The 9296-nt window shown below is 50.4% G+C and overlaps 1 protein-coding gene across 2 annotated transcripts in view; it reads left to right on the forward strand.

Annotated features, from left to right (window-relative positions):
• The first annotated feature begins 9117 nt into the window (after positions 1-9117).
• The window catches only part of GPRIN2 (G protein regulated inducer of neurite outgrowth 2), an 8245-nt gene continuing 8066 nt past the window's right edge, over positions 9118-9296 (forward strand). Inside the window, exon 1 of one of the 2 annotated variants that reach the window (XM_017877528.1) lies at positions 9118-9165. The gene's annotated coding sequence lies outside the window, so the exon portion shown is untranslated. The remainder of the gene's footprint in view (positions 9166-9296) is intronic. The other variant, XM_017877531.1, reaches the window with a different exon arrangement.

Here is a 9296-nt window from a genome sequence, read left to right on the forward strand (position 1 = left end):
GAGGGAGTAGAGGAGATAGAGGGTGTAGAGGAGATAGAGGGTGTAGAGGAGATAGAGGGTGAGTAACATCTTTGTGGGATGTATGTTGAACTGCTGGAAGAGAGACTTCAAATAAGATTGGCTTAAGCAAGACAGAAGTTTCTTTCTCCCTCACCTGCCTGCAGATAAGCAGCCTAGGAGCCCAGTTTTTTTCCCCCCTATCTTGTTGCTTCTCTATTCCTGGGTATTGTGATGTGAGATGTTTCACCATCACCTCCACTACCCAGCCAGGGGAAATGGAAAAGGCGGAAGAGGAGGGCTCGCCCCTCTGGTTAAAGGTATCACGTCTCCCCACTTCAATGCTGCTGGTCAGTTACTTGGCCAAATACAGCTTCTAGGAAGTGAGGAAAGTCTTTTTTCTGGATTTTCATATCTCCAGATAAAAAACAATAATTCTTTAAACATAGGAGATGAGTGTGATCGGGGGCAATTAGCAATCTCAGCTCCAGCCTGTCCCGTTGGCCAGTCAAATGTCCACGTGTCCTCTCCCCAGGGGAGACACCCCAAAGTTGCATCCAGTGCCTGCGTCCAGCTCCAAGCCTAGGATCTGCAGAGGGACAGGCTGCACTGTGAGATCTGATGTGGTTTTTGTTTTGTTTTTGTTTTTTAGACAAGTTCTCACTATGTTGCCCAGGCTGGTCTCAAACTCCCGGGCTCAAGCAATCCTCCCATCTTGGCCTCCTGAAGTGTTGGGTTTATAGGTGTGAGCTACCACACCAGGCTGCTGGATGCAGTTCTTTATGGTGTGGTGTCCTTGAACTTTTACATACATTGCCTGCCTCCTTACACCCAATATGCAACAGTCAGTAAAAATAAGATAACCATGGTGGGAAACCTCATCCAGAAGAGGGAAAAACACACCCATCAAATCCTGGCAGAAACTGTGAAGGTTCCCAGGGAGTGGAGCAGAGTCCTTGGATGACAGCGTCTCTCTCCAGGAGTATTCCCTGGGATAGACATCTTTGGACCCTGGTGGTCCCCTCTTTGTCCACTGCCTTCTATGGCACAACTAAAGGGCATCAAAGGGTGTATCCCTCTTAGGGCTATACAGCTTAAACTTTTTTTTTCTTTTTTTAGAGAGGAGGTCTCGCTGTGTTGCCCAGGCTGGACTCGAGTGCCTGGAGCTCAGGCAATCCTCCCACTTCAGCCTTCAGAGCAGCAGGGACTACAGGCACATGCCACCACACTGGGCCTGGGCTGCATAGCTTTCGCAGCTCACTTTTTGCAGGTGCAGTTTTGGTGGCTAGGGGTCGGTTGCTTTAAGGAGTCAAAAATGCAGACTTGTACCAGCCAGACTCATGGTTTCTTTGGTAATACACACCCCTTAAAATCTCAGTTGACTTTCTGCCTATTTGTGGCTAGTTATCCTCTGGGGAAAGTACAGGTTGGGTATCCCTTATCTGAAATGTTTGGGGTCAAAGTGTTTCACATTTCAGATTTTGGAATATTTGCATTATCCTGGCTGAACATCCCTAATCTGAAAATCCAAAATCTGAAAGGCTCCAATGAGCATCAGGTGTGTTCAAGAAGTTTCGGATTTTAGAGCATTTTGGATTTTTGGGTTTTTGGTTTGGTGATGCTCAACCTCCTTTAGATTAGCAGTATTTAAGCCTAAAAATGGTGGCCTTTTATTTATCAGCCTGTATGTCATATCCATTCACCTCCCTCTCAACCTGAGACCTGCCAAAGCACTCAACTTGGACTGGAAGGCAGCTTCCTTGATCTGGTCTTTGCGGCTGAGCGGCTGTCATTGTCAGGTTGAAAAACGTAATCAAGTGTTTGAGAAAGACTAGGGTCCATAGTCTTGTCTCCTGCTAATCCTGCTTCTTCAGAAAATTATTCTGTATCTGCCTCAGTTTGTGGTACAGAAACAATAGATTTTTCTTTCTTTTTAAAATAAATATAATTTTATTCTAAAGGAATATTATTATATGGCAACATTTTGAGAGCCATAGAGGCTCCTTTGAAATGTTGTTAGAAAATCACTTAAATCATATTTTTTATTAATAAATTGATGCCATTTTCAGGCACAGTTTTTTTTATGAAGCTTTTGGGCAAGTACTATACAGCATAATTCAAAATATACCCATTTACAGAATCCAATTAACTATTTTTCTGCTCACAATTATATGATGGCTGATTTCTGCCTACATTATGATACATAACTGCTCTATAGAACATGTAACAGAATTTCATAATGTCAGTTATATTTAAACTCTACTTTAAAAATCTTTCAAGATATAAGAATCAAGCTATCAAATATGGAGTTTTTAACAAGCCATAGATTTTTTTTTAAGCCTGAAAACTTTTAAACTGAGATTATTATAGCCCATAGGCAAAGGGAGCTTCTTTCAGCACTTCTGTGTTCTATTCCATGTCTGCCTTCCTCACGGCTAGCTCTGTCCACATTCTTCTGGCTCATGTAGGACTTTGTTGAGAGTGGCAAGAAGCATCCAGCAAACACCCACATTCTGAAATTTCCAACTGTTTCCTTTAGAGAAAGCACTGACTTTGAAAGGTATTGCAGGAATCAGTTGATCAACTGCTATGGCATGGCATAAACAGGATTTCCAGACCACCATATTTATGTACAGCATTTAAAATACGTTTTCACTTTTGCTACCAGCAATACCGCCCTTCCTGGTAATAATTAGTATACAGCCTTTACTAATAATTAGCATACAGGCTTTCCTTCTGCAAGAGAGCACTCACCCCAAATAGTGGCTGAAATAGACTGGTGGTTAATTTCTCTTTCACGGAAAACCTAGTTAGAACTAGTCCAGGGCTGAGAGGCAACCATAGTGTGTTGGGACACAGGCTCCTTCTCTTTTGTCACTCTGACATCCTTAGGGTTTTAGCTTCATCTGATTGATACAAACTGGCTTGACACCATGACTTCATTCCTACCAGGCGAGAGAGAAAGGGGCGGGGCACATTCCTTCTGAAGTGCATGACCGAGAAATTGCAAAAATTATTTCTGCTAACATCTCACTGCTGAGAACCTAATCTATGGCACGGTGGCTGCACAAATGCCTGGGAAATGTAGTCATTCTTCTGGGCGGTTAGAGGACTTCTATTACTATAGAAGGGGACAATAAGTATTGGGGGACAATTAGCAGTCTCTGTCCTGGGATGATCCCCCAAATGAAACGGGGATGGATTGTGGGGAGCTGAAAAAGCAACAGATGTCTACTACAACGCCTCTCCTCTGAGAACTCCAGTCCCTTCTATTCCCTTCAATCCTTGTGACCTAATTGCCCTTTGGGCATCTGTCTCAGGTCCCCTGAATCTCCCATCATGTAGGCTTTGGGGTCAAGGCACCTCTGGTTTGGCTTATATTGTCAGCTTGCAGCCCAAGACTGGCTTTTATTAGGGACTCAGGAAAATGTCTGTGGAACTAATCTGAGGTAGTAATAGGTATTTCTGAATCAACTGCCTTCCATTCATTCATTCATCCATCCAGCCAGCCAGCAAGCATCTATTATAAGCTAGGTCCTGGGAAGTCAGTGTCTTTTTGTCAGACAAAAAGACAGCCTTTTCATTTATGGCTCTTTTGGCTAGAGGGGTCTCTTGTACCCTAGAGATATTTTTGCTAGAAAAGCAGATGCTGTTTAACTGAATCAAAGCTCTGTCTTTCTTAGGCATTGATACATTCCAACTTAGCATTTCCTCTAAGACTTGCACAGAGGCTGTCCCCAGTGATCATTTGTGCTTTGGGCCAGCTCAGCGTCAAGTTTCCTTGGTCTGGCAATGGTAACTTGCCCTTTCCTTTGGGGAACAACTCTTCCCTAGTCTCTGTGACCCACTGTCAGCCCTATTGCAGGGCCCCATCCTCTTGGGAAAAGCAATGACACAGGCTGGCCAATTGAAGAGATCTCTCTCTGGTTCAGGATTGTCAAGTAGGGTCAGTAAGACTTGATTTGTGAGTTGTTTAGATCCAGAGATGTGAGGATGTAGATTTAAGGTTGCCAGCAACCTTCTTTCCCAAGAGGAGAGAGACTACAGTACCTCAGTACTACCCCCATCATTTCTTTTTGCTCTGCTATTACATAAAGAAGTCACCTCTTTCCTCTATTGAACTCCTGAATCTCAGGCCATTGAGGATCTTATTGTCAGTAGCAGTTCCGGCTCCTGTATCTCCCATCTACTCCTTCTCAATGGGTCCTTCTCCCTAGCTGTCAAATGTGCTCAGTTTGTTACAATGTGCAGTGGATATTTGTTTCTGGTCACTCAGGCTTCAACCTCCCTGCTGGGGAAAACTCTTGTGAGCAGTCTCGGTGGGGCAGTGGGTGCTCCTAGAGAGGCACTGGGCCAGGTATTCCTCCAGGTATGTCGGTCCAAGGGCAGAGGGCAGGGAGAGGGCAGGTGGCCATAGCTCAGCCAAACGAACTGCCACTCCACTGGGATTTTGAATCTTGAGTTGAGAGACACACCAAGGACAATGGACAGGAAACCTTTCTATGGAGGTTGCACTGGGCAGCAAGTGGTTCCTCCTGTCAGGATCTGGAGTCACCTGGCTCCTGCCTTGAAGAACACACATGAAAACATTAGCATCTGGAGCTCCCTGTGATCTTTTGACACATCCCCTTTTTGCTTACTTTTTTTTTTTTAGACAGACTCCTGCTCTGTTGCCTAAGCTGGAGTGCAGTGGCATGATTTCTGCTCACTGCAACCTCCACCTCTCGGCTTCAAGCGATCCTCCTGCCTCAGCCTTGGGAGAAGAGGGGACTACGGGGCATGCCACCATGCCAATTTTTTTTTTTTTTTTTTTGAGACGGAGTCTTGCTCTGTTGTCTAGACTGGAATGTAATGGTGGCATGATCTCGACTCACTGCAACCTCTACCTCTTAAGTTCAAGTGTCCTGATTCTCTTGTCTTAGCCTCTCGAGTAGCTGAGATTACAGGCGGACACCACCATGCCTGGCTAATTTTTTTGTATTTTTAGTAGAGATGGGGTTTCGCCATGTTGGCCAGGCTGGTCTCAAACTCCTGGCCTCAAGTGATCCACCTGCTTGGCCTCCCAAAGTGCTGGGATTACAGGTGTGAGCCACTGCGCCCGGCGGTCCCTTTTTGCTTAACTTAACCAGACTTGTTTTCGGTTGTTTGAAATAAAGGAAACCTACTACAGGATGCAGCATATTAAAACAAGCAAGCAAGCAGACAAAAAAAAAAAAAAAAAAAGCATTAAAAAAATGCCTCTCTTGATCCCACATTCCTTCCCAAGTGACACCTTTCTTCTCTTCTTTATGGCATCTGCACACGCACCATCTCTAGTTCTCTCCTCCAGCTCATCCCCCAATTCACGCCAGTGGCTTCTACCTCTACCACCTCACTGAAGGCGCTTGCTCCAAGCGCCCTGTGTCACCATGATGTCCCAGTTTCCCGCTGTCCTTTCTGGCTGCTCCTCCACCCTTTGTCACCTGGTGACTCACAGATGGGTCCTAAGCCTTCTCCTCACTCTACTCTTTCCCTGAAGACCTTATCCACCCTGTGACTTCAGCAAGCACCCCATGTCCATGACACCCAGACTTCTGAAAAACTCTGATCCTTGGCTGGGGACGATGGTTCACGCCTGTAGTCTCAGCACCTTGGGAAGCCGAGGTGGGCAGATCACTTGAGATCAGGAGTTCAAGACCTGGCCAACATGGTGAAACCCCATCTCTAGCAAAAATACAAAAATTAGCTGGGCGTGGTGATGGGCACCTAATCCCAGCTACTCAAGAGGCTGAGGCAGGAGAATCGCTTGAACCCGGGAGGTGGAGGTTGCAGTGAGTCGAGATCACACTATTGCACTCTAGCCTGGGTGACAAGAGTGAAATCCCAAATCAAGGAACGAAAACAGAAAAACCCCATCCAGTCCTATATGTGCAACCCGCCTGTCCACATGGTGCCTCAAACATCCCAGTGTGCCCCCACTGGACCCCTGAGTGCACCCCACACTCATTCCTCTTCTGTTACGGTTCAGAGTCTCAGCAAATGGTAGTTGGCCCATGTGGTCCTCAGGCCTGAGCTGCTCTCTACCAAAGTAATTTACACATATCCATCCCCTCCTTCCCCCATGCAGTGCAGCTTGTACTTCCAGGACCCAACCCAGGAGGAGTTCAGTAAATATTTGATCAAGTGACTGATAGCAGCAATAACACTCCACGGGACACGTTCACAAACACCCTTTTCCCCCAGCCTTGTTAGGTGGATATAATTACTACCACTCTGCAGATGAGGAAACTGATGTCCAGAGAGATGAACAGTTTTACTTGGGTGTGGGGTTGCAGAGCCAGTGAATATGTGGGGGAGTTGAGATTGGAATTCAAGTCTGACTCCCCATTCTGGGTTCTCCCGGGGCAGCTGCCACAACCATGGGAGCCTCCTTGCCAGGGCATGAATGGAAGAAGGGGGCCAATTGGACAAGAAGCAAAGCCCTGGTGGTGAGGGCCAGCCAGCTGTGTCCGCAGGTGGACTGCATGGCAGACATCTCCTGACGCCCAGCCCCAAGAATGCTTCCTTGAAACACACACAGTGAGGTTCTTGGTTCTTGAGATGTCCTGGGAGCTGAGAGCCCCCGGTTTGGGGCCTGGATCTGGCACCAACTCTCAGTATAACCACAAGCAGTCCAACCCTTCTTGGGGCTCAGCTGACTTCACTAAAAAGGGAATATGAGTAAGATGCCTAAGATGTGGAAGCAGAGGTCCTAATTCCTGGACAGGGGCAGAAGTGGGTAGTGTCCTCGACAAACAAATCCCCTATTTGCCTCCTTTAAGCAGGATCCCCCTACCAGGGAATCTGGTGAGGACCAAGCCTGGGACCTGACGTGGACACCCTTGTGGGCATTTGGCCAACGACAGCCATCTGCCAATCTCAGAGCTGCTCTCAGACCTTGCTGGAGATGGCTACTTGGGGCAATCTGTGAGTCTCTGAGCAAACTGAGGTCCCTTGCTCCCCAAACAGGGAGAATTAGAGATAGTGTTGGCTCGCAGGCACTAGTAAGGGAGGAGCGCAGACCTCTCAGCACAGGGCTGGGCCAACAAGTTAGGGGTCCCCGGACAGCGGACAACAGAGAAATGCCAACACTGGTGGGTCCGGAGTTGGTGGGTTCTTGGTCTTGCTGACTTCAAGAATGAAGTCACAGACCTTTGCAGCGAGTGTTACTACTTAAAGATGGTGTATCCCGAGTTTGTTCCTTCTGATGTTCAGACGTGTCTGGAGTTTCTTTCTTCTGGTGTGTTCGTGGTCTCGCTGACTTCAGGAGTGAAGCTACAGAGCTCCGTGGTCAGTGTTACAGTTCTTAAAGGCCACACGGACTCAAACAGTAAGCAGTAACAAGATTTACTGCAAAGAGCAAAAGAACAAACCTTCCATAGCACCAAGAAGAACACAACGGATTGACAGAGGTTTGGGCAGCCTGCTCTTATTCCCTTTTCTGACCCCACCCACATCCTGCTGATTGGTCCATCTTACAGAGAGCTGATTGGTTCATTTTGCAGAGAGCTGATTGGTCTGTTTTGACAGGGTGCTGATTGGTGCGCTTGCAAACCTTGAGCTAGACACAGAGTGCTGATTGGTGCCTTTACAATCCTCCAGCTAGACACAAAAGTTCTCCAAGTCCCCACCCGAATCAGGAGCCTAGCTGGCTTCACCTAGTGGATCCCACACTCCAACGGCAGGCAGGCGGAGCTGCCCGCCAGTCCCGCGCCATGCACCCGCACTCCTCAGCCCGTGGATGGTTGATGGGACCTGGCGACGCGGAGCAGGGGGCGGCGCAGGCGGGGGCACTCGTCTGGGAGGCGTGGGCCACGCAGGAGCCCACAGCGGTGGGGAGGCTCGGGCATGACGGGCTGCAGGTCCCGAGCCCTGCCCCACGGGGAGGCAGTTGAGGCCCGGGGAGAATTTGAGCGCAGCGCCAGCGGGCAGGCACTGCTGGGGGACCTGGCGCACCTCGGTCCGCCGAGCCATGCCCACCTGGAACTCGCGCTGGCCCGGGAGCGCCGCGAGCGGCCCCGGTTCCCGCCAGCGCTTCTCCCTCTACACCTCCTCGCAAGCAGAGGGAGCCGTTTCTGGCCTCCGCCAGCCCAGAGAGGGGCTCCCACAGTGAAGCAGCAGACTGAAGGGCTCCTCAAGCGTGGCCAAAGTGGGCGCCTAGGCTGAGGAGGCGCCGACAGTGAGTGAGGGCTGCGAGGGCTGCCAGCATGCTTTCACCTCTCACTGCGACCCAATTATGTGATACTGGGGCCCAGATATAGTACAGTACCTCATACCATGCGGCCCTGGGTGGACAGCAGGAATCCCTTGCAGGTGGAGGGAGGCCAGAGCTGCCTGTCCCTGTGCCCTGAAGCTGGCCAGCGGTTGTGGAAACTGGGGGACGTTGAGGGAACGGTACGCCCAGGTCCTCAGCCTCATAGTGTGGAACCTGATGATCCCAGGCCCTGGGCTGGCTCCCCGCGTCGTGGGACCGGAAAGGCGCGGCGGCGCTGCGGGGAATTGCAGGGAAGAAGGCGGGCTCCGGTGGAGGTGGCTCATCCCCGCACGGTCACTGCCCTCGCCCGCTGTTGGGGTGCGCGTCTGGGAGACTGAAAGCCTCAAGTTGGGCTGGGTAGCAGCACGTGGGCGGGGAAAGGGGTAGTAGATTACTGGTCTTCAGGGGCGGGGCTGGAGATGCAACCCTGGGGAAGGAGTCTATCAAGGCTGGGCTCTTGGGGGGCGGTGGAGGGCTCTGGGGGCCAGGTCAGGCCAGAATCATGGAGCTCAAAGGACTGGAGTGAGGTTTGGGGTCCGTAAGGGTGGAGCTTCAAGGATGGGATTGTGGGTCCACGATTTCGGACCTGGGACTGGAAAGTCCGAGGCTAGTGGAGACCAGGCCTGGTATCCTAGAGCAAAGGGCCCTATAGGAAGGGGATCTCGTGGGCAGGATCGGGAGCCAGATAATCGTGAGAGGCGGGGCTGGGATGGCGAAGGCCAGAGGAAAGGGGTAGCCACCGGCGCGGAGACCTTAATGCGGGGCGTGGTGCGGAAAGGGAACTGGAGCGAGGGGGCGGGGCTACGAGAAGGTGGACTTGGGGGGTTGGGTCTGGGGCTGGAGGATTGTGGGGAGCTGCGCCTATACACCCGGGACAGGGGGGTTGCGTCGGGAAAGTGAGTGTTGGAGGTTAGCCGGGCAGCCTGGAGAACAGGCGGTCGTGGTGCGGGCGGGGCCGAAAAGATCGAGGACAGTGGGGACCCCGCCAGAGGAGGGGTCGGGAAGGAGGAGTGGGGGCGCGGCGGGG

The sequence above is a fragment of the Rhinopithecus bieti genome, unplaced genomic scaffold, assembly GCF_001698545.2.
Source record: "Rhinopithecus bieti isolate Rb0 unplaced genomic scaffold, ASM169854v2 scaffold_11515, whole genome shotgun sequence".
In the NCBI taxonomy this organism is placed as follows: domain Eukaryota; kingdom Metazoa; phylum Chordata; class Mammalia; order Primates; family Cercopithecidae; genus Rhinopithecus; species Rhinopithecus bieti.